This window comes from Pogoniulus pusillus, chromosome 20 (genome assembly GCF_015220805.1).
Source record: "Pogoniulus pusillus isolate bPogPus1 chromosome 20, bPogPus1.pri, whole genome shotgun sequence".
In the NCBI taxonomy this organism is placed as follows: domain Eukaryota; kingdom Metazoa; phylum Chordata; class Aves; order Piciformes; family Lybiidae; genus Pogoniulus; species Pogoniulus pusillus.
Window position 1 is genome coordinate 15,251,260 of NC_087283.1, and position 26,241 is coordinate 15,277,500.

The following is a 26,241-nucleotide window of genomic DNA, read 5'->3' on the forward strand; positions in this document are numbered from 1 at the left end:
CTGTGAAATGTCTCCCTACATCATGCACCCAGCCCCAGGGCAATAGGAGCACCCGCTAAACTGCTGCCTGGGAAAAGGTATTGAAAAGGGGAAGGCATAAAATGGTTTAAACAAGCTTTGGTACAGAAAATGGAATAACGTTGCATACAACACAACGACATAACTCCTACACCTCTGCACACCATTCGCTGTTACAGATTCCATTTGCAAAGCATAGCTTTCAATATAGAGTAGCCAAAAGCAACCTAACAGCATCATCTCCTAGGTACTTTACTTTTGAATTCTGTTATGAACAATGGAGATTTGGAAACAATAAGAAAACAAAAATACCTTCTTCTATGTGCTTCTAGATAATCTAGATAAACTTCCGAGAGACCATCTTTTAAACAACCAACATGATTTACTCTTGCTTGTGGTGCAGGCTCTGGTTACTGCCAGTAAACCTTAATGACACACAGTGAGTGACACCTGACACTCTGCAAACTCACTGCTACAAAGAACTTGCTCAGCTGAAAGTATTTGTAGTATTTTTCTTTCACTCTATTTTAACTTTTTCATTTTATATGGCATATTTACTCAGCGAAGCTACAGTATATCTTTGACATTTACATTAAAGCTTACTTTTCTGTGCAGTTAGATGGAATAAAAAGGACCATTAAACTACAGCTTTTAAAATAGGTCTTCTGAACTGGTAGTGAAAAGTAAGAAAGCTATAAAAGACAAATACTGAGGGTGAGGACAAATACCAGTTATTTCCAAAAAACAAAAGTATTTTCTAGCATGAATCACAACCAGCCTCTAAAACAAGATATCCAAAAAGAAAAATCTCTATCCTCACGCATGCTCAACCTTGCTGTTTTGAACTGCAGTTTGCTCTTTACTAATCATGTCCACATGATCCAGCAATTTTTTCAAGGACAAGTTATTTTCTAACAGAAATCAGATCAGTAATTTTAAAAGTTAGAATGGATTATTGGCTTCTCCTTCCCCTTCATTTTTCATCTTGTTTCTTTCTGCCATTTTTTCATCTCCTCCTAAAGCCAGATTATTAGAGACTAAAAATGGGGAGCAGGTCCAGACACCCAAGGGGACAGACAAGATCTTCTCTCATGGGGAAACTACCAGAGTCAAATACTATCTCTGATGTTTGCTGGTACTAGGAAATAATATTTCCCTTGGGCACTTTCTGGATAGAGTCTACCACCTGGGCTAAGTCATTACTACAATCTAGCAGAAAAAAAAAAAAAGGGGGGGGGGGGGGTGGCAGGAGAGAAAAGATGAAGAAACACTACAGCAAGCATCATTAAAGCTCATCAAAAGTGCATTAGAGAACACCTGATAATATACTCTGAGTATTAATGATCCTTACAATATTACATATTAATGCAGATGTTACCTGAATTCATGGAAACAAAATTTTCCACATTCACATATTTCCCTAAAACAAGTGTTGGGGGGGGGGGGGGGGGGGGGGGGAAATATTTCTCAAAATATCAGTTACCAGCATGTTTTTCTGTCTCTGGAAACAAATAAATAAAATAATGCCTCAAAAACTTGTATGTATTGCTGACCGCAAATCCCAAACAAGTATTTGTCTTGGGGGTTCTTGCTGCATTCACACACAGTTAAAATGGACGATGGTAAGACGACAGCAATAAAAAAGGTCATGATTGTGTTAGCTTAAATTGGGAATATAATCACTATTAAGATCAGTTTTACTGCCAGCCTTAAACTCTCTGGTGGTGGGCAGCAATTTCTGCTGCAGTGTTTCTCCCTTCATGTAATAAGGGAGTTGCATGAATGCCATAAGGTGCTAGGCACCAGGTTTGTAGCAAGAACAGACCTTAGCTGTCTGAAGAGCATAGTACTTCAACCAACAACTGAAATAGAGGTCAAAAAAATTAATTGTAGGCACTGCTTAAGTCCTGTGTTTCTCCTTCACAAAGACTGCAAATCATGTCAAGTTCTGCAGAAACAGGTTTTGTGAGGGTATTAGTGGGTGAATTACTGTCATCTAGGTGCTAGTGCCTTAGTTAAGCAAGGACTATCAAACTCATTTTGGCCAAAATCCAATGCTCTCAAAGAAGGGTCACCCAGCCAAGAACATTTCATAACAAAAGCAGTGTAACACACAAAAAGCCTTCAAAACACATGTACATTCTTACAACGTAGTGGTTTAAAGATACATCAGTCATCCTTAAAAACCATTCCCTTATTGGTATTTGAAAGCTGAAGAGAAATCTTTTTGGTTAAACAGGGAGCTGATAAGGTTTGCAGCATCTCAGAATTACTTCTAGAAATACGGGAAGCAGGAATTATTTTTAGTGCAGCTGAGAGGCCAGGCATATTTCAGGCAATCTCCCAGAGCCTGCTTCTATACCATGTGGGACATAAACCCACAAAACTATGAAGGAACCCAAATCAGTATTGCTTTCTCAAGTGACAATCCATTATCCTCATCTGAGAAAATTAACACGTGTATCCAGAAGCTCAATAAACTAAGCTCAGAGCTAAAAGTCTAGGATTAACTCTTTCTGCATCACAGTGAGTGCCATCTTTTAAGTCAGCAAACTGCTAATATAATCTGTTTTCTCTTCAGTGTCTCTACCATTTAAAGTAAATGAAGGCATCGAAATACATTTACACTGAGAAGGGCTTCAAAATGTTACAGTACACAGGGTAATTGAGACTTTCCACAGAGATATAAAAATGGAGACAGAGAAGGGCTGGTTTGGGTAGCATTAGGAAGAGCATCACAAAATTAATAAAGTCTATCTTTTGTGCAAAGTCCCTTATTTTTTGACATCTGAGTAAGATGCTATGGATGTTCAATATAGGCAAACATGTTGCTCTGTCAGCTTATTTTCTATATCATATTTGAAGACTTTTGTTTGAGGCAAGTGTTCAGTATTTTTTTTAGTCTTCCTGAGTCTGCCAATTGATAGGATATCCAATGGATTAGATACATTTTGGCTCATATCAAGAAAACCTGGGCAGTCTCTAAATGAGAATGGTACCTACTCTGAAGTTAAACATGCATCATTGGAATGATTGGGAAAGCTGAATTTCCTACCTAAGTACACAGCAAACTCCAGGAAGGTTTTCATTCCAGACTGAGCTTTACTGCACTGAAAACATGGTCACACACTGAGACACTAACATGTATGTCTAAAATACATGAGTAGTTATCCAGAACAAAGAAAAGAAGGCTTTTCTTGAATCACAAGTGCATTGTACTTGTTTCCAAATATTTGTACTTGATGACTAATTAGGAAAGCAGTAAAGTGAGTCACAGTTTGTGACATTAACATAAGAATTGTCAGGCAACTCTCCACAGTCAACATAGTATTCCTCTCACCATCACTGAAATGCATCTGGTGACATGTCCTTCTTGGGGACTTTCTGTGAACTAGATACCAGCAAAAGCTCAGGAAACACAATGTCTTCAGAACAGTGATTCTGAAGTTGGGGTAATACTAATAATAATCTGATCCCCTATCCTAGTGCCTTTAAAACTAGGGCTCCCTGGTGGGAAGGCCAAACAAAACATCAAAGGGGGGCCTCCAAAAAGCCAGGCTAAGAATCAACATTCGGGGTGAGAGTCCACACCTCCTTCCCCTGACACAAGACAAGAAAAGATGGAGACATCTGCTTGGAGGCCAGGGTCACCCCGGATGGCCCAGGCCCTGTTGCACACAGCACAGGATGGAAATGGTGTACCTTTGGGGTGTATATGTCCAGGCTTGGGTAGCAAGGCAGGCTGCAGCAGGGGCTCTGAGAGAAGAGGCCCAGTGGCTTCCCTGTGCTGGATGCAGGCAGTTCCACAAAGACCCACCACTGACATAACTCCCCATTTCCCAGCCTTCCTGTGATATAAAATTAATTTAATCTTCCTCAAGCTTGAGTCTGTTTTGCCCATCGAGAGTAATTGCTAAGCTATCTTCTTGTCTTCTGTCCTCAACTTAGGAGCTTTTCTCATTGTATTTTCTCTGCCTGTCTATTGTTGAGGAGGGGGAGTCACAAGAAGCAGCTGGGTGGGTTTCTGCAGGCTGCAACGATAAACACCCAAGTGTAGCAGGCTGCGAAAGCCTCCCCAAATTAAGAAGACATAATACCGAAATCTGTGACCGATGCATTTGTGGGCCTGAATTTACTGCTTGCATAGGAATATTCATTCCATAAAAACCATTTCTACTGGTGATGTAAACATTTGGCAAACAGTATGGCTACTGAACTCCACAAACAGGATGCACCTGGTTACCATCACCAATGCTCTCAAAGGCATGGCTGCCCCCACCATGGCTTTGCTGGGGGCTCAACCTAGAGTGATTGAGATGGGTGGGGTCTCTGCACATGGAAGAAGGGAGAAACAAGTTGTTCCACAGCTAGCTTAAGAAAGAAAAAAGAAATAGACAAACAACTGTATATCAGCAAAAGGTAACACACGGACACACTGCTCAGACTGATTCAAAGAGAGGTTTCTGTGTGTGCTGAAGCATAGGGGCAAAAAGGGAGAAGGTTTCTAAGTTGTTGCAAATTTTAGAAACAAGAAACCCTCCAGTGAAAGAGAAATCTCCATTTTTTCCCTATAAAAGAACCTTGAATTGTTGGGAAAATGAGTAAGTGTCGATTATCGACAATAGCAACATGAATATAAACACCCTTCAGACATCTCTCAAGTACCTCTGCAAACCACATGGCAGTGCTAGGCACACGATACTGCTGCTATTCATATCTTCTCCCATACAACAGATAAACTTTCTGAAGTTGCAGTGGGCAAAGGTATAACCAACCTGAAAACACAGTGCCTTTGCTAAACATACCAGGCTTGTGGCCTCTCTGAGGATGGCACAGAGAAGCTGCTTTCAAAATTTGGTCACAGACATTACTTCAGCAGTTGTGATAGATGAGGCAAGCAGTATTTGTGGTGCCACAAAATATCAAGTGATCTGAAGGGTCTTTGATAGTCTGTTGAAGACGACTTGCTCTTCTCTAAAGACAGGATGCCCAACAGGAAAACATCTGGAGAAGTCAAAGTGTCAGCAGAACCATCACACAGACCCACACACTCACACATGAGGCCTCATTTTGCCCCTTTCTAATATATCAGTATGTATTCTTATATAATCTCAGCCTAAAACTCTGTTGCAAGGTCTGCTGAAGTTAATTAAAGACTATGCATGATTTCTCATACATCTCTATTATATTGCTCCACAGCAACACTCTGTGCTTCCCTTTTCACAAAAAGATAAAAGAGCCTCTATAAAATAATGAACTAATTCAACTCTCTTTAAATGAAAGCAGAAGTCCAGATTTTCTGAATGGGATGGTGTGCTTACTCTTCTTAGTTTGACCAATGAACACCTAAGGGACTTGAGCTCTTCCTTTGCCCACAGATGGAACAGATGAATGTTTTGACATGAAAGCATTTGTCAGCCACTCTGTTAAACAGTCTTCAAAACAGTACTTGTAACTATTCCAGCTTCCAGCAAGGGAGGGGAGGGGACAGGATCACCGACTCTATTATCTGACCAAAGCAAAAAACATATCTGGTATAAGTTGACCTTTCTGTATCAAGGAACCAATTGCTTTTGAACTCTGATTACTCTCCTACAAGGATGTGACACAGCCTTGTAGATGTCTGGCATGATCAAAAGAAAATGTGGCAATAATATGTCAAGTCACAAATTACAGCCTCTTCCCAATGCAAGTATGTGTAGATCTCATGTTCCACCCAACCACATGGTTCAGCTGGGGAACACTTTTACCAGTACATGGCCCCTTGAAAGTGAAGGGTTTATTTTGATTTTTGAATCACAACTGTTTGTTATTCCTAATTACTTGTTATATTACAGTATGAAGCGTAAGCTGACCTCTCTAGGGAAAGTACAAGTCGTGAAGGTGGTTTCCTCTTTTTTGATAATAGTGAAAACTTTGATTGTAAGTAGGGAGAGAGAACTAGGTCCACTTTACAATCCACATCAATAGAATTAGCTCTTAGGAACAGTACCAATAATTGTACCTGTTCTCAATAATGACATTTATCTCATTTATCTTTGTCAAATCCTTCATGACTAAACAGTATGTAAAGAAACTATACAGAAGGTATAGGACAGTACTGTGCAGCTATTTGATAAAATAAAACTAAGATATTATCTTTTGCCATGGACTTCTTGAGGGTTTAGAAAAAGCTATACTGAGTCTTATGGGCAGAAACAGGTGCTCAATGGCCCACACTAAGGATATTTAACTTCTTTTGTAAAATCAAACCAAACCAAACCTTTTCAAACATAGTATTTTCAGCAGACACATGAAACAAGGCCAACTGAAATTTTCTTAACGTTTGTTCTGTTAAGTTAGACATTTTGTTTATTGTAATGCCACATCTACAAGTCAATGCAAGTCATGACCCTGAAGCAAGCCATCCATTTCACATTAGCCATATCCTCCCCATCTCGTCCATAGATTTTTTCTTTATGAAATGGCAACATCAAGAGACAGCTCTGTACTTCCTCAGAGTTGCACTCCACTAACACAAGGATCTACTGCTGAACTGAAGGAATCATATGGAGTCATAGTGCTCTTCTTTCCCATCCCCTTTTCCTATTAAAATTGAGACATCTAATGGGCAGTTCCCCTTAAGATGCACATGCATCTACAGACATCTGGCAACTCAAGAACCAGTGGATCTTGGTATGTTCTGAAATTTCTCAGGTTTAACCTGTGATTTGGCTTAGATCCATCCTGCCAGTGATTTCCAGAAGTAAGAGCTACAGCACTTGCCCGCTAACATTTTCATCTGCATAGACAAGCTGTCTGCAGTTGTAAACAGGAGTCTAACTCTACTCCGGTGGATTTCTAGGCGCTAGAAAGCACAAACTAAAGAGGCGGCTCTGCACTCCCTGTTCATTAGAATGTACATTGTCACTCCATTGGGAATATTTATTGTGATGGGCCATAAGTCACTTACCGTCTTCTGACAAAGTCTCTCAGTCTTTAACAGTTTCAGTCCCAGAAGTTCAACAGAAATAGGGAGGAAAATTCATAGACAGAGCAACTTCCACAGAAATCTTCCTGTACAAACCTGCACACCCTCTGTTAGCGGACATGATCATCACTTATTTGTGCCTATCAGGTTTGACGATAATTGCAACCCATTCAACACTTCCGTTAAGAGGCAGCATTACCAACAAGAAATTTGATAAATACTCAACAAAATCTAAATTCAGTAATACTGTTTATCTTGAAATCACTCATTCTACACCTGTTTCAAAATACACATGTTGAAGAGAGGGAGGGGATAAGGAAACCTTACTTCTTAAACCAAAAAATCTGAATTGCTGCATTAATGAACACAACTTCTTTTATTTTTCAAGTTCAATGAAAGAATGCCATCTATGCAAAATTTTGGTCCCACATTACAAAATAATTACATGATAATTACATGAACATTAAGATGTCTACCCCCCGAGTAAAGCCACTGCACCCAACCGCTAACTAAGGCAGGCCTGGAATGCTTCAGCTTATTAAGGAGAAATCCAGCATTGCGCAAAACCTCCAACTGAAGCAGATTTCCACTCTTTTACTCCTCTGATTTCTAATTAATAATTAAAACATGTTCCTTTCTTTGGAAACCCAATTAGACTTGCACATCAGCCTGAAAACAAACTTTTTTTAGTAGCTAAGCTACTTCTCATGGTTTAATGGGACGGCAGGAGTGTTTTCTACACAGCTCCACTGACACAATTAATTTATTTATTTCCATTCTACAATGGATTTTGTAATCCATCCCCAACAATATAAACATTACATTGCACAGCTAATTAGAATGTTGGCAGTGTGAATTAGTGACCCTCTGATTTCTTTTAGTCAGGGCTGCCCCTGCTGCCTGCACTACTCAGGATTCACAATTAGGCAATTATATTTTCAGCATCTTTTTTCCACTCTAATGCTACGTCTTTCCTCACATTCAGTACGACTGTTTGCACCAAACGCAGAGTTGTGTTGGTTATTTTGGGGTGGAGAGCATGGGAAGGAAGGGAGGGCAGTAGGGAACTGAAGTGTGACCTGTTCAGTTCTTTTCCCTTTCAATCTCTGCTACCTCAAAATCAGAGAAATGACAGAGGATCTGGGAAACAGCAAATTATCTCTATAAATGTTTTAAAGAAGTGATTATGTGGAGTTGGTAGGATATGTGTTCTGACTGGGAATGAAGCAAAGAGAAAGAGGGACAAAATAATTAAATCCTGGGTCCGGGTGCAACAGGCTACTACTGAACCTCCGTGCAGGGCTGCAGTCACTGAGCTGTCCCTGGGACGATGATAAAGTGGAAAGAATTAAGAAGAGGGTAACAGAGGTGATTAATGAGTTGGATGGACTGATTTATGAGGAAAGGTTAAAAGGTGTAATTATATGTATCTTTGTTAAAGGAGAGTGCAGGAACTGCTTACAAGGGGTTCATATCTGGTAAACACTCCCAATGCATTCCACTGAACATGTTGGAGGAAATCAGAGAAAAAAATTTACACTAGACAACAGGAAGACATCTGCAATAAAGGTTAGGATGGGGCTGTTTCCATCAGGAAGACTAGAAACCTCATAATTCGAGAGCTGTAAGGACAGCACACTAAGAAAATACACTGCAGGGGATAATGTCTGGTTTAATAGTTGATGCTTGTTTAACTCACTGACTAATGTACACTGTGGAGACATGGCATATCTGTTAAAGCATAGGATGTATCTCTGAGTTCTCGTTGTGAGATGTTCTCCTTTAAAAATCACTTATTGATAAAAGACACTGTAATGATTTTGGGCCAAGTATGTGTCACCCACATCCACTCCATTCCACTGAGGAATCTAGAAAATCTAAGAGTAACACTAATAGCAAAATGAAATCTCTTCCTTCTCAAATGTTAGCCCAATGATTTCAAAGTTCTATAATCAAAACAAACCCATCACTTTCCAACCCAGACCACTTTACAGAATAAAACTACTCTCTACTTTCTTCTTTAAATATGGAGTCACTTTTATGTCCTAGGAAATCAAAATATTTAAGAGCAAATTAAACTTGGCATTTGTTTTGACTGAAACACAAAAACAAATCAAGAGAACTAAACTGTTTTAAGTAATGAGCATGTACTTATACCCAAAGTAAATTAGGAATACTGCCATTGAATTAAGCCAGTGGAAATACACTGATGTAGAACTGGTATAAATTAGGAGAGGACCAAGCCAAACATAACCAGAGTGACAGATTTCCAAGCCACGTGCAGAGCTCAGCCCAGGGAAAATAATTTACAGTCAGCTCATGGAGACAGGAAGCGACAATGGCAGGCGCAACAGCTCCATAGCTGCTGTAGCAAAGCTGGAAAATCCACGCACTGCTGGTCCTCTCCACAAACTGCAACATAAACCACTCCAGACTGTAGCACTACTTGGCAAATCATTTGTTTTGAAGAGTAATTCCAGCTCCAGTTCTGCACTGCCACTATTTACAAATATAGCTGTAGATATTGCTTGTAGAGACATGAACGTTTCAACTTCTAGTGATCTGTCCATCATCTTTCCTAGCATGTGACTAAACACAGCCTCAAGCTAGCACAGCTGAACCTCCAGGTGCCAGTTAGGCGAATCTGAAAAGGGCCTTTTCCAAGAAAAATACAACACTCCTTCCTCCAACCCTGCTCATGTGCATGGTGTGAGAATTAAGCAGGGGGGGCTTGAGCAGCTTTATTTATTCCCTGCTACAAGACCATTAAGCTCTACTGTCAGACCTGATTCAGCCAATTTCTGTCCCTTAATGTTTTGGATGTAAGTTATATAAAAGAGTTCAGGGGAAAAAACACAGCAGAAAACAGATGCTGCTTGACTATTGGGGATTTTTTTTCCCCAAACTGTTTTCCTTTGCTGTTTATTTGTTTGGTAAGCTGAGGAACGTGCAACGTGTTCACTACCATCAAAAGAAAGCAATGGGTTTCCCAACCTTTGCCATTTCAATCCATTGCTTTTCTTACTGTACAGACAAAATCCCTCCCTTTGACAAACCAGACTTCCCTGCTAGACAAAGAGCAGCACACAATGGTCATGAGCACACCAGCAGCAACATGGGGGCCTCCATGTTCTGCTAATGCTCTCTCCAAGTGCATTAGAAAGGTAATAGAACTCAATAACTTTGTGCCTCAGTTTCTTCATTGGTGAAACAAGCACAACACTGAACTGCTTTCCAAAGTTTGTTTCAAATGTTGCTGTGAAATGAAACAGCCTTGACCAGCAAGAATTTCAATCTGACCTTTCTACTGATATCACTGATATTCAGATAAACCGTTTGAGGTTCAATTCCTCAACTGACACCACTAAGAAAAGATTTATACAAAAAGCCTTACATAGGCATGAAACTGAGCCCTCTTGTGTAGTTTACAGGAGATTAAATCACTACATATCAGCACAAGTTTCATGGCTCTTAGGACAGTCTGCAGGAAGGCACTGAGAACAGAAAACTCTGAGAACAAAAACCCTGAAAACTAAAAACAATCTCACCCTACCACAAGTACCAACTCACAAAACCTACACATTACAGCAGCATCACTGATCTTCTTGAACCAGCCCACATTTGCAGTTCAAGAGAGAAGGGCAAAAGAATACTGAGACTGTCTCAGGAAACTTTGAATGTCATTTTATGAGATTCGACAAGAGCCAATAACATTTCTTATTTCAGCTTTAAACTAGTCACTGGCTCTGTCACTAGTTCACCACAACAGAAACTCAGTGATGCATTAACATTTTCCGTTACTAAATTCAAAACAGTTTTCTCTTTTATCAAGGCTTCAGTTATGCTGCCCTGTTAACCCAGCTTGCCAGAACAAGCCAGTCTTAGCACAAAAATCAGCCCAGAAAGTTTAAAACAAACCTTATTTTGTGTTTATTTCCAAAGCATTTCCAAATTGGCATTTTTTAAACAGACCAGTATATCTAAATCTTTTTAGCCTCATGTATCACTCACCAACATGATTTTATTACAATGGAAATGGTTTTTAAAACTTAGCTTACATCTCAGTCACTAATCAAAAACAATTCAAGCAAAGCAAATCAAATGCTCCAACTTAACTAAAATCTCCTCCCTTTAAGCACATCAAATAAAAGCCTGGATGGCATGCGGGAAACTTCCATGTATCAGCATACCCACCAGCTCACTTTAACTGGGTCCATTTCTGAAGGCTAAATTTAACTGCTCTTGCATTTCTTCAGAACTTTACTGTGCTGACCCTACTGAGACTGTTGAAGCACTGGATCTTAAGGCTGCAGTCAATATCAGATGCAAATAAAAGAAGCAAAGTTGCATAGTAACATGCAGTTAGGAAACAAATACACCTGGAAAAGATCAGGCTTTCAGAAGCTGAGTTCCATCTTCCAATAATGCTAGCAATGCTCTATCTCACATATGCGCTGGTGCTATTGAGTAGTATGTTAAGCTATTTAACCAGTGGAAGGAGAAAGCTGTGCTATAAATCGTAACATAAATATAGGAAGGCTGGATGTCATTGAGGACACACACTTAGGTTTCCAAATCCCTCCTTCAGTGGAAGCACTGAGGTGCTTATTTTTGGCCCATATGAGATCATGCCTTTGCTCAGGAAAACACAAGCTTCTAAAACACTGCTGTGACAGTGAGTGCCTCAGCAAGCAGGACATCTGTGTCCTCTCTGCGCTGGAATCTGCTGCTGAGGTACAGCAAGCAGACAGGCTTCAACCAGCAGATAACCAGCCCCTCATCATCCTGCCAAGGCCAAGGGTGGTGCGAATGCCACCAGTTCTCACCACTTCTCGTGACAGAGCAACTTCCTTTTTCATAAATGCAAGTTTAAAATTTATATTATAACACCAAATCCACCGAAGCTGCCAAGAGACATTGAACTCATGGGACCTGTGAAAGTTTTTCACACCTGTGTTTTTCTCCTGTGCCTAATATTATAGGAGGCATTTTGGAGGATTTTACAATGCAAGTTTCAATGAGACACTTACAGTCTCCCTCAGGCAAATTGTCACAGCTGCAGAGGTCTGCTACCCAGCTGCCAATCAAGGCAGGCAGGGAGTATGTGCAGTGAAATCACAAAAAAGGCAGGCTTCATTAGACTACTGAAACCTAACTAGAGGCTATCTGGTGCTTGAGCCCTTAAAACAGGGTTGCTTTAGAAAGAATATTTTTTTCTTTCCCTTTCCAAATCAAGAAAAGGCTCTAGTACTCATCGAGGATGTGCTGGTGCCAACTTTCCCCTTTCCAATTTCAATGTTTGTTTTGCTCTGTCTAAAAAAAAGAAATTACATCGCCCTAAAGCTTTTATTATTAGATTAGCTGATATAGTTGGAAAAAGTGGATGAGATTACAGGTTCCATGTCCCTTTGCCAGATCTCAGAAGCGTCTGCTTTTTCCAATTCTAGAAGCTACCCTGTTAAAGCAACTGGAGTAAAAATGGGGTTTTTTTAGCAGTCTCTCCTCCTATATTTCATTGAAGCACCATGGCTATGAAACCACTGGCCTTAAAGACAAGCTGTACTTAAAGAACTGGAAGGTAATTTTTCCTCCTTCACTTCTATCTCAGAAATATTCTGAGGAAACTAACTCACTTTAAAAGAATAAAGAAAGAGATCTGCAGACAAGGACAAACACAGAAAAGTTCAGCTCAAGTGATAAGGAGGAAATTTAAAAGCACATGGAAATAAGTGGCATATTATAAGTCATTTAGCAAAGTTAATTACAGGTATCCACTGCATCTGGTCTTGGCCCCTATTCAGAAAAGTATTTAAGCATGTGCCCAGGTGTAAGCAAGTGCAGGCTGAACAGTCTATGTGTCCAGTCACGTGCTGGAGTTCAGCGTCTGCTGAAGTACTTTGCTGATGCAGAACCATCACATATAATAAGAATTTCCATGAAAATTATCTAATAAACAGCTGTTATTTTACAAACTACACAAACATAATACACATTTTATGTCCCTCAAAGAGCTGATGTCATGAAGTTATAAATCCATGTCTAAAATTGTCTCAGAGTTGTGTAGGTTTTTGGGTTTTTTTGTTTTGGTTTTGTTTGGTTGTTTTTTTTGTGAATGAAACTAAAAAGGCAGGCATTAAACTAAAACATATCCAGACACAGTAAGGTACATATTATCCTGTGACCATTACTGCACTTAATCTTTGCTATGCTTACTCCTCCTTTGCTATTTCTTGTTGACAATTTGTGTGCTTTCTCTGAAGTTAATTCTCCCAGGAAAACAGGGACAATGTTTTGGGTTTTGTTAAAATTTATGCCCATTTAGATCTGCTTCTGAACATGGCAAATAGTGACCAAATGTTCAGACATTAATGTTTAAGTGGCTTCACATGAGACTACTAGTTTTCTGAATTTTCAGATAGTGACAAATCCTGCTAAAATAAAAGGCATTGGGGAAAGCTGAGCCCCTGCTTCACAACATATGTAGTTAAACTAGGTGTGGGTGCCTCAAGTCATGAAGTTTGAAAATTCTAGGCGACCTATTTAAAATTTACAGGCGTATTTCCCAGGCGAATTGTGCTGTGATGACTGAGCCTTGCAGATGTCACAGCCTGCTCAGGGCAGGGCACAGGCAGCAGAAACTGAGCCATTGTTGCTGGGGCCCAGAGGGAGGAGGCACCGCCAAGGCATGAGGGGACTGTGCTAATGTGGGGCCTCCCTAGGGCAGCCTCTGGCCCACGGCCTCCATGGGAACACCCTGGGGACAGAGCCATGACAGCACCACCTGCCTCCCTGGGGCTGTGCAGGGACACCATTGGGGCCACTCCACACTGCATATGTGCCACCTAGAAAGCATGGCATAGGGGTGCCATGGTATTGACTAACCCCAGACAGCCTGACAGGGAGTGCCCCACAGGTGGCGTGGCAGAGGTTCCTGCATGTGCCACCTCAAGATGATTGGGCAGCAGGGGGCGTCCAAGCTCAGTGACCCGAGAATAGAGGTGCTGTGAATGCCACTCTCGTTGGCTTACTGAGGCCAAATGCAAATACTTTGTTTGCACGTCCTGCGATGAAAGTGCAGGGCAACAGAGACATAACAGGCTTGTGTGATTTCAAAAAAACAATCAGAACTTCCATCCCTTCTCTTCTGGTAATGTTACTAATAACCTCCATATTGTCATCTATCCTACCTGAGCTAACGGTTTATAAACTGCCACCCGCAGCTTGTCCCTTATAGTTTATTAACATACACTAATAAACAGTATGCTTCACTCCCACTGTGCTGCCAAGTGAAGCCAGTCAGAATAACTGCATTAGCTTTACTGTTCTTTCTCAGCACATTTTTCCCACATGGGAACAATTAGGACAAACTCCCTTTAGATTATATTTAGAGATCCATCATATTTGCATAATAATAATAATAATAATAATAATAATAATAATAATCTTTTTTTTGCAAATGCATCTGTAGGCATCTACAGAAGATTACCCTGACTGATGTTACCAAAAGTGCTCTTAACCTCCTCAGCAGTTTCCCTGCAAGGAAAGGGTTAACACTCCCCAGGCTCTGACTTACACCTATTATGCTCAAGTTTAAAAATAAGATGTGAAAGATGGCATTATGTAAGGCAGTACTGCTATCCTGCCCATCTCCTATTTTGGAATTAAAGATCATCATCGCTCACATCAAAGGGGCTGGGTGAGAATAAAAGAAAAGACAGGAACAATGATAAATAGCTACCCAACACGAACCAGATCAAAGGACCAGGCACAGAAAATGAGGAGCTAGGGGGTCCTTTAATTTACTGTCCACATCCTCCAAGTCATGTGGTTGAAAAAGAAGGGAAAAATGTTTTGAAGGCCACTGGGTTTTGTCTTGCTGTGGCTCCTGTTTCCACAGTCTGTGCCAGTTCCCTACAAACTTGCTCTGCTTTTTTTTTTTTTTGCTTTTTTTTTTTTTTTATTAAAGTCAAAAAGGACTCCTGGACTCCAAAAACTCCTCCCTTATGCCAAGAGGAGGAGAGGGAAGGAGGGGGTAAGTGTGGCAGTACTGGAGATAGTCTATAGCAATTGCCTGAAACAATTTCAGGAGGACTGCTCCAGGCAGCGCCCCGGGAGCTGCTTTGGGAAGGAGAGATCTGGCTACCTGAGGCTAGTCTTTATTTGCGGGCCTCCCGGGTTGAGGAAAACTTCAAATTCACATAGGGCACTGCTCCATGGGGCAGCAGATCAAACCTGGCTACTAGCTGTTTGAGCTCAGCAGCAGAAAAAAGGATTGCTCCTGGGACTGAGCGTAAGTAGAAGCATGATTAAACTTCAAACGTATATTCCCCCCTGCTCCCCCTGTATACACAGCAGATAGTTATGGCTAATATTTCAATATGGACTTTAGAAATACACCGCAAATAACTTCTCCAGCATGCTGGCTGTGGGCTTAAAAATAATAAAAAATTAAACTGCCTTTATTATTGCAATGAAGTCAAACATTCATCTTTGCCTGTCCATGAATCATTAAGGGAATGTTAAGTTATTTTAAAGTATCTCCTTTTATTTAACTCAGCTGTCAAGATGAAAATTTGGATAGCTGACCACTGATTGGAGTGACACATGACAGCATTTACTGTCTTCTATTTATGTTTCAAATGTGGTGCGTTCCTCCCTAATTACTCCCTGACTTGTAATTATTTTTAAAAGTAAGTGGTGTAAGGAAGTAATAGGACAACGATTTAAGAAAGTCACGTGCAAGAACCTGATCAAACTTTCTAGGAAATAACAGTGCTTTGTCACTTGTAAAAAGATTCTAGGAAAAGAACAACTCCAAGAAACTGTATTTGTTAATATAGATGCTAGCAGGGACAACAGACACATTCATTCAAGAGGAAAATTTATGCCTGTCTCGGGTCACTTTGCTTGGATTTATGCTGTATGCCAAACTAGAAAAGCACATGAAAAGCATTCAAAACAGAATTTTAATAGACTTTGAAGAAGGCAACTAAAGTCCACCAAGACAACATCTAGAAAAGGGGAACACAGGATACAAAGGAATCCTTTCTTCCTATTTACAGCTTGGAAACTCCTTACACAAGCAGTAAGTGATGATCTTTTAAGAGGCAATTTATCCTCCAAACTCCAGTGAGTGCCAAGTTACTTCATCTTCTTTCTGATGAAATTTACTTCCAGCGTTCCTGCTCTTGGACACAAGCACACAGTGTAAAGCCATTCTCGGGAGGACAGATGAGGGACTAAATTAAGCAAATATAGACTACAAAGCTGCTTTCCAAAGTGGGCAATCATGCCTAGGCTCTGAATCTAAGGCAGTAAGCTAGGTACTTGTACTAAGTTCCAGTTAGCTGTCTTGCAAACATCCACATTGGGAACCTTGCCCAAGCAAGCCTTCAAAGCTACCATAGCTCTAGTGGGATAAGCATGAAAGCAGTGAGACTGGGACATTTGCCTCCTTGTCACAGGTCTCAAAGTATCACATTATCCATTTAGATAGCCTTTTGATTGAGAGAGATTCCCTTTTGGGCTTAGCCCCAAATGCTAAGAACAGATGAGATGGTTTAAGAAAGTCTCCAGGTAAAACATGAAAAGGATGCTTAACATCCAGCTTCTGACGAATAGCTGCACTCAGGGAGCCACAAGGGCTAGGGAAATAAACATGGTCAATTAAATGAACTGATTGAAAAGAAATCAGAGATCACTCTGGGGAAAATCTGAGATGCAATCATACAGCCACCACAGTCTTTTTGGAAAGGGGTAAACGGGGCAAAAGTCTCAAAGAACTGGAATGCCTTACTCATTTGGCAAAAAGTGGCTGCCATAAGGAAGGAAATAAACTTTAAAGGAAGCAACACACAAAGAAAAATCCATGATGGGTTCAAACAGAGGCTCAACCAGCTCACTCAAAGCCTCTTGAAGCCTCAGCACTAAATAGGAAATTGTAGTGGGAGAAATACAGTGAAGGCTCTTCAGCAAACATTCTGTCCTTTCCATGAAATGCACTGATAGATGCTGCATAATCTTCCAAAATGCTCCAAGATGAACTAACAAAAAGGAACTGGAGTGCAAACTAACAGTGCAGAATAAGACTAATTTTTTAATCTCATCAGAAAAATAGCTACTTGTCCATTCATTTGAGCTAGTAATTCTATGATATTTTAGCTTCTGGCAGTCCTGAAGGAGAGAGCTACCTTTACTTTATGTCTCTTCTTTTCATCCTTGCCAGTAGATGTTGGGGCCGCCTAAGCAGCAGTATGCTTTGTCCAGGCTCTGAGCTCAGCACCACACATATAACTAAAGAAGGCTAAGCACGAAGAGAAAACACGCTTCTCCCCTGGAAAAGTCATCTGGAAAGGCCATAAATGTGAAAGCAGGCTGTTGAGACAATGCCAGTGTATCTGAAAATCAAAACTAATGAGCTCAAGCTGCCATCACTAGGAGCATGCGTGCCTTTTCCTGTCTCACTTTCTGGAAACTCATGGGTGTTGCTACAAAGGCAGGAAAGTCCTAAAGTGGTCACTAACTCAAGAGAACGGCACCTTGCAGAACTAATTGAGTTATTTACTCGGAGATCTCAGGCAAGATTTGCTGCTGGGATTGTGGAATTCTGATTTTGACTATGGAATTTGATCACCTATTTAATCCTTATTTAACTTTGGCAGAACAGAGCACTGCTCATTAAGCCCTTTTAAACTGCATCAGAAACAAAACTCAAAACATCACATCCTGCTAAAGATTTCTTTTTTGTGAGAAGGGTCAGTCACAGAATAATTTAGTCTAGAAGGGACATATGGAGGTCACCTCTACATAAACTGTTAATCAAAGTTATTTTGATGCTACGACAAAAAGTCACAGGGCACATTGGAGAATATGCAATACATTTTTGTTTAGGTTGTGCATTTGTTTTTTATATTTTAAGGATACTATACAAGAAAACTCTAACAGACTAGCTCCTGGAAACCTATTATAACTGGGCAGAGAAGATACTACCTTGCTATGCTTCCCAGAGGCAGGACATTTCCTTGCCAAGGCCACTTCTATGGTGATGTCTTGGGGAGGTAATGAGGTGGCCACTGATCTTGGAAAAGAAAGCAGAGCAGTGCTCAGTGCTTAGTGGTTGATGGAACTGCCTGGCCAAAAGCACAGAGAGCTAAAATAAAGTAGATATATTTATTCCAAGTTTATGGTTACTAACAGTGTGGAACTTTGCTGAAGTTACTCATTTAGTTTTGCACTTCTCATTTCTTCTCCTAGGCCAACAATCAGCCTTTTTGTTTCACTTCTTGCCACTTCTGGACTTGCTCTGGCTTTTATGAGTATTTCACATTCTTCCTTCCCCTTGCTGTTCTGACATTTCTCATCTTCCTCTTGCCAGTTACCATCCCATCTCACATCCTCTGCTCCTGTCTCTACTCCCATTATTCTAACCTTTCCTAGCATTCAATCCATCAGCCTCCCTGATTTCAAGACCATGCTCATCCTCTTTCCATCTTCACCTCTACTTTTCTGTCATCTTCATGGTCAGAACATGTAAGTCTATTCCTCCCTGAAATCATTTACTCTCCTTGTCAACTGCTTCATCTACCAGCTCTGTGAATCCATAATCCGAGCATTTTGGGGCCATAAAGGCAATATAAAAGTAGAGGGAGAATGCCTGGCAATCAATTGAAAGAATTTTTCCAATCAAATGAAGATCCAGAGGAAAAAAAGAAAAAGATAAAGAAAAAAGAGAGAAAAGAAAAAAGAAACTTTGTCAAAGTCACAAGAAGACTTTGGTGAAATTAATGCATGTTCCAAGATGAGGAAAGTAAATTAAATATTACTTCCTTCAGAAAGCATTATATTGCTCAGTCAACATTCCTTCAACTCAGCTCTAATGGAGTTCAAAGAACAGCGTTTTACACACTGCTAGAGATACAGGATTTATGTTAATGTGGCTATCTACAGACATGAACTGATGCCTTGCTGAACTTACCCTCCTATATTGATATGTATAGCATACTGATAATCTTTGCATACCTTCTTTTGCTCAAAACCTGCATGTTTTTTCCAATCTAAAGCATTGAGGGTTCTTAATGCAACTATAATGCTGATTAAATCTGCAACCAATCTGACCATTTTCCTTTGAGTTCAACTTGGATATATTCCTGAGTGCTTTCACAGCACCAACTTAAAATATCCTGGTGAATTTCCACCTTATTCTTGGGGGCAGATGTAATGTTCTGGCTGTGACTTGAGTGAAACTCTGTAAATTACACAGTAAGAACAACTCTAATTTCAGACTATTCACCTGAAGTCCATGCTATACTTCAGTGACACTTTCATCTGGTAATAGGCACAACCCACACCCAGGAATGGAAGGAGACTTGAGCTGCAGAGCCATGCAGGCCTGTAACAAAGTAGGAAGAAATGTCCCCAGAAATGCAGGAGCTGCTTCACTCATAAATATCCCAAGTTCTTGTGGTTGAGACCCCATCTCTGGAGACATTTAAGGTCGAACTTGATGAGGCCCTGAGCAACCTGATTTAGTTGGAGATGTCCCTGTTCACCGCAGGGGCACTGGACAAGATGACCTTTGAGGTCCCTTCCAACCCAATGCATTCTATGATTCTGTGATTCTTAACAGAAGGACAGAAATAATTTTGTGGCATTTCCTTCTCCATTGTTCCCTTTTCTGCTCCCTCCCATGCTGACGTTTCCCCTGAATACATCTCCATCTCCCAAGAAGATGCTACCCTGTTACTCTCCTACCTTCACTGCTACAGAAATTAACCCAGCTGTCCTCCTAGTATATTCTTTCTCTCCTGCTGTCCATTTGTAAGTTAAGATGTGCAAAACTACTATATAAGTCTGTTTCCTAGTGAACTACTCTTTTATTTAAGATGTCTTAACACACAGCCATCTCTTTTGTGAGAGAAATCCTCTGTTACCCACTATCTATCCTATATTATGCCTTTTGAGCTTGCATCGGGAAAGGTAAAGAAATAGGAATCCAGATAAAAGTCACTTTTAAAACAAACCTTAAGACTCTGGTCATCAGATGATGCTCCACTTGAAGTTCAAAAGATAAAGATGTCCAAGCTTAAAACGATTTTCAGTGGTAGTTGTAGGCAACAGTTTGCTCCTGCTTCAGGGTCTTAAGGAAAGTTGCCCGCCACAGCCCCACAGAACATCTGGAACGTCAGGGTGGGACAACCACACCACTGTGTGGACACTCCACCTGTGCACAAGTCAAACAAGTGAAGCTGGACCTGCGTTCACCTAGGATGCTGGGGAGGGTTAGTCCCTCAGAAGGACTGATCAAGCTGCCCGGGGCACATGCTTCAAGTTAATCAATGTAATTCCTGCTCTGCCTGCAGCATGGCCAGTGAAAATGACCACTCCTGCAGGAAGGAGAACAACACAAGCAGAGAGCAGATGCTGTCTGCTGCTTCCTGAGTCGAGTAAAACCTTCCACCTCTGCCAGCCCCAGCTCGGGCATACCAGCCTAGGCCACCAAGTGCACAGGCAGCCTACTATCACCTCAACACAGGCCCTGCTGCACAATATAGACATGGGGCAAGCAAGGCAGGGACATGCAAGCAGACCCTGACACTGCTCCTGCCAGCACTCACACTTCTGTCTAATCTGCTGGCTGCCCCGGTGACTGTGACCTTCCTCCCTCCTCAGAGGCACCGTCCTCGTTGAGCCCTCTACGCAGGGCCTGATCGCCTCCCTGCTTCCTGTCAGCGCTACCACACACCCCCGCCTGCGGCCTTGCTCTCCCCGCCTTAGGGCCTCGGGCCTGTGGCCCCACCAGCCACCCACCGCAGACTCCTCCCTCGGCTTTCGTCCTCTGCCCCACAGACGCAAGGGTGGGTGGGCAGAGCAGGTCCCACCTCAGTGAGGGGAGCGCGGTGTGAGCATCCTGCGGCTGCAGCTGTGCTGTGGCTGTGTGCGGGCTGAGGCGCGGGCTGAGGCGCGGCCCGAGGCACGGCCCGCGCCTCACACACCCAACACCCGCGGGAGACGCAGCGGCACAGGAAAACCTACAGACACCACCGCACCCTGCCCTGGGACAGCGCCGCCTCTGGAGGCTTTTTGTTTCTGTTTTACCTTAAAGCCTGCCGCTTTCGTTGCAGGAGTTTGGTCAGGAGAGGCCTGTTCCACCAGCGGCCTGCAGCCTCCAGCCCTCCCTGTCACACAGGCTGACCCACAGGCGAAACTCAGCATTTCCCCTCAGCACACGAGGCACTGTTTAAATCTATTTCCAGTATAAGCTGTCTCAGTTCTTTCCCCACACTTCTCCCAGGCAGGGCCGGTGGCTTGGACACTGCTCAGTGCCAGTGGCCACAGCTGTGCTCCCATGGCACTGGCCCTGGCAGCAGCCCTGCTGTCAGCAACCTGCCTCAGCATGGAAAAGCGTAAAGTCAGGGAGGCAGTGTGTGGGTGCACATTATCACTATGCATTGTACTCACTTTTCTCTATCCAAGTGACCCCGCAGTGCTTTTCACTTCAGCACTTGTCTTCCACGTTGCTGTCAGCACTTGTGAGGCAAACGGGCTGAGAGCGCTGGCCAGACTTGGAAAGGCAAGAGGAAGACGGAAGGGATGCTCTCAAGCACTGCTCTAGCAGGACATCTGACTGCCTAGGAACAGTTAATCAGGCCTCTTTAAGGCAGAGAAGGCCAGTGTCATTCTGTCAGCCATACCACAGTGACCAGAGACCAGACCTCATTACACCTGTGTAATGACATTTAATTGTACTGGAATCTGGAATGTTAAAGATAGAAGGTTGGCAGCAGTAACCCAGTAGGCCTCAAGCCTATAAGAAAGCAAAATAATCCTCTATCCACATAAGGATCCTCTAATCTGAATCATGTCCCTCCCTAAACCAATCACCGATGACTGTGTTGGCATTAGGCCGAAGTTTTTACATGGTGCCTTCAAGAAAGTTGTCTTTCTTCACAACTGACTTGCCCCCTTCATAACCAGTGGTCACGACAAGGCAGATTCCCAGCACTTTGTGCAGAGGTGATCCATTAGTCTGTTTGATAGGGTATCAGCTGTGATTCACAGCAACAGTGCTCAGGGCTTCAGGACACCCTTCTGCCCAAACAGCCAGCAAATGATGCACCATCTCAGTAACTGAAAAAAATCCCATGAACTTCAGCCCACACAGAATGAAACCTTCTGTTGCCACTCTAGGGAAAACATGACAGAGCTCCAGTGAAAACCCTAAACTCTTCATGACAAAATAAACCATGGTTCCTTACCTTAATAAGGCCCATTCATGTCACCAGCATATCCCCATATACATTTGTTCCAGGATGGGAAGCAGCAAAATCACAGCAAAAGTGGGTTACAGTAATCCCTGGTTAATATTTATTTCCCAGGTTACTAGGTTTTTTTCTTACTCAACATCTGATTTTTAGTCCTCTGGCTCTACAGTACCGCTTGCCTGCCCACCCTACACAGTGTCTACATGGGATGAAGAACACACTGTTAGGGCTTGCAAGGTTCATTTAAGGTATACAATACCCTCAATGCAATTTCTTAATTCTTTAAGAATTATTCTTAAATGGGCAAATAAATGCCCTCCAATAAAGAAAGAAATATCTAACATGGAAAAAAAAGAAAGCTGGTTTAGGTCTACAGTGTCATGGTCCATAGCGGAGGCTTTTCCCCCCTCAGTACTAATTACCTACTAGGCAAGATACAGTACCACACTTTAAACACCATGCCTGATCAAGCAGAAGACTTTTTAAAATGGTTTACTAGTCATTAGGTATCCTGCACTCTGACTGCTGTGCTGACAGAAGATTTTACTGCTTGCAGATGCAGGTGCCAATGACTAAAAAGTACAAAAGATTTACTAAAAGCACCCAAACTAGTACTGCTCCTGAATGCTATCCTGGGGAAATTCCCTTAAAAGGTGGAAAAAAAAATCTGGCTGACAGTTTGCTGATGAGGAAGATCCAAACAGTCCATCATAAACCTGGAAAATAACTGATGTAAAATACCATTGGCACAAATCTCTCTTTACACACATTTTGTGCTTTGAGCTGTGGGGTTGCAGTGGGGAGGAGGAGAGGGAGAAGTGCTGCAGAAACACCCAACATGCACACATTCTACAGCGGAACGTCCAGTCCAGACGATCCCCTTCTTTGGTGTCATATTTCACTGATTTTGTGGTCCAAATTGACTTCTCATCCCCGGCAGCCAGCAAGCGCACAGCCCAGTGACCTGACAAAGACATTGATTTTCCTTGTCCTTAAAAGCGTGCTCCACTGAGCTGGGATCCCTGTGCTTGTAACTTTAAGGGGGGTGTGTTTTATTTAATTGTGCCTTTTCTTGGCCTGAATTTCCCCCAAAAAGCTGAAGAGGGCATGTGCTTATTATCTTTTAGTGCAGCATGTGCTCGGTGCAACCTGAGCTCTTCGGGTACTTCGGTCTGAAAATTAGAAAAAAATTAATTGCAAGGCAAAACAAGGCTGCTCTGCGACTTTGATTCAATCAATTACCATTATCTTGCAGCACAGCTCTCCCTCCCGCCCCCGGCCCAGTTGTGTTTAACTTTGGTTGCCAGTCGCCGCGGCCCCGCAGCGCGCTGGCGGTGTGGCACTGGCGGCTGGCTCCCGCGCACGGCCCTTATCAGGCGCTCCCAGTCAGCGCAGGCCCCGCGCAGCTGTCAGGGACCCCTGCGTTATCTGCCACCGCAGGCCTCGGCTGGGTGCGGAGGGGGCTCGCCGCCACCCCTGGCCTCCCCAGCGCCCCCCCGGCCGGGCCGAGCTCTGCTGCTGGCCACCCCGCTCCCACCGAGCCTCCTCCGGCGAGCCCCCATCGTCTGAAGAGAGGCAGGAACAAAACCGCAAATTTAGATTAATAAAGCATTTGTTGATTCTACAGAAACTTAGCAGGCCCCTAAGAAATCCACCAGAGACCTGTGCAGCTCCAGTAATTTTCTGTTATATTATCTTTCTTGTAAAATACTTCCCCAGACAGAGCCCCCAAAGGGGCTCAAATATCACTGTGACTAACCGAAATCAATGTGCACTCACCTATTGACATTTTTACATAGTTTTTGGATTTAGTATCCGGCCCAAAACACAATCAAATCTTCTGCCAAGGAAATAACAGGCACTTAGCTAGTCAGCTATTAGTGTTACAAAGGAAAAAATGTGGGCACCCAAGGGAGATGGGAGAGACGGCATTGACGTCAGGGGTAATTGGGTGTCTGAGAGAAATTGCCAACGGCTGGCCAAAACCCCCAGAGGCCCACACAAAGCCGAGCTGCAACTCTAATAAAGGAAAGTAAATTCTAGAAAGGGGCTTTGCTGCAAAGAAGCCTAGCAGGAACCAAAAATATCTCCCACATACACAAACACACACACAAACACACAGAAACAAAAAACACTAAATACGTTTAGCTCTCTTTTGCACATCTGGTTTAGGCTAAAGTGCTTTGTACTTCTTTTCCAGGACCACATGGATTTTTATGTTGTACCGTATGCTCACCATCTATTTTTATGAACAGAATTCAGGACTTTAAAGAGACTTATTTTTAATCATGTGGCTTTAAACTACAATCTCTCCATCACCCACTCCATCACTGTTAGAGGCAGTTTGGTGTCTTACTTAGAAAACTCCAAACTTCCACAGAGAATGGCAAGTACAGCAAAGCCATTGCAATGGCTGTGGTTAAGGAGCTGTCCGAATGGCAAAGCCATATATTCTCATATAAAACCTCTCTGTCACTTGTATTTCAGCCCCTGCAATCCCCTCACACATATGCTCTGCTTAGAGACAAGACCTGAGCACAAATATTTCAGGGCAGAGTTTGCCAAGGACTCAAAAGCAGTAGCCTCTTCTTTCCACTCATCCAGATCCCTACCATATAAACATAGACCTGCTGGTCCTCCTAGCACATCAGCACAGATGATGAATAAAGAGTACTTGATCAGGTCTTACTAAGACAAATCTGTCTTCATCTCCCTTCTTCTCCCCCCAGGACTTCTATTACACTCTTCCCACAATAAAAGTCAAACATCTCGTTACTATAATTGCATTGTAAAATTCATATTGGTACTTTGTGGGATGATCAGCTGGTTTGTATCTTCTATATAATCACAAAAAATTGCCTTTAAATAGTATTTTGAGTTTAAGGCAAATTTTTCAGAATAACAAGATGATGAAGATCTCATAGGTTTCAAGTCTTCTATTAGATATACACTACACATAGTCCCCATCATAACTATTATCACCTTGCATTCTACAGGGGTCCCTATAAGGCCAATCAAGCGAGCCACTTATAAGCTGCCCTGCAACCCAACCAAAGAGCAGAGGAGGCAGAATCACAGTTTAGAAAGAGGCTGGGATACAAACAAACTGGGCCACACACAATTGAAGTACAAAGGCCTCCTTAAAGCACCACAGTGCTTATGGTCTTTAAAACATACATATACAAAATAGAGCTAAGTTTGAAAAGATCAGAAGTGCTTGATCATAAAATTGTATTGCAGAGAACAAGATAGCTACTGCTCTCGGAGAAGGAAGAGGGACAGTAACACAAAAAGCTCACTAAGAATATAACTACAAGAAACTCTCTACACAAAAATCACATGGAAACAAACAATAAAGCCTCAGACCTTGGGGATGTAAAGAGGAAAGTTTTTCATCTCTTCCTGGTGAGCCCAAGTGTTGCAGATGATGCCATTCATATGGAAGAGGGTCTGGAAAGGCCTTATCCATGGTTGCAGTGTTCATGGAGCAGCTGGGCAAACTGAGGAGTAGGGGCCTGGAGAGAGCGTCTCCAACTACCTGCACCATTTCTTAATGGCAGACCTAGAGGCGTCAGTGCAGGCTCCTAGGTGTTAGCCAGGAACATCAGGCGTTCCTCATTCTCCGCTTCCTACAGTAATCGCAGTTCAATGGAAAAACAGGAAGTAAACCCACTAACACTGTAATGTCATGTCCCTGGCAGCACCAACAGAAACAGCTGGCATTCAGTTTCTACCTGGAAGTTCGTGTCCTTCCAGTGCTAATGTGAAAATGTTGCTGTGTGATGGTTTTGAAAAATTCTACCTTAATTTTAAAGAAAACATAACCATGCATCCTGCAGCCAAGCACATGTGCCGGACATACGAATTAAATCATTCACACCAAAGCAATGCAGACAGGGAAACGCAGCCTTGCCTTTATGCTCAATTAAAGCATATAAGAGTAAAACATGCCAAATGCCATAATATTAAATACTTGTATCTAGACAATCTTAT

The 26,241-nt window shown here is 42.2% G+C and overlaps 1 protein-coding gene across 4 annotated transcripts in view; it reads right to left on the bottom strand.

Moving 5' to 3' along the window:
- ZNF423 (zinc finger protein 423) overlaps nucleotides 1–26,241 on the bottom strand; it is a 233,952-nt gene that overhangs the window by 117,643 nt on the left and 90,068 nt on the right. The gene's annotated exons all lie outside the window — the stretch shown is intronic.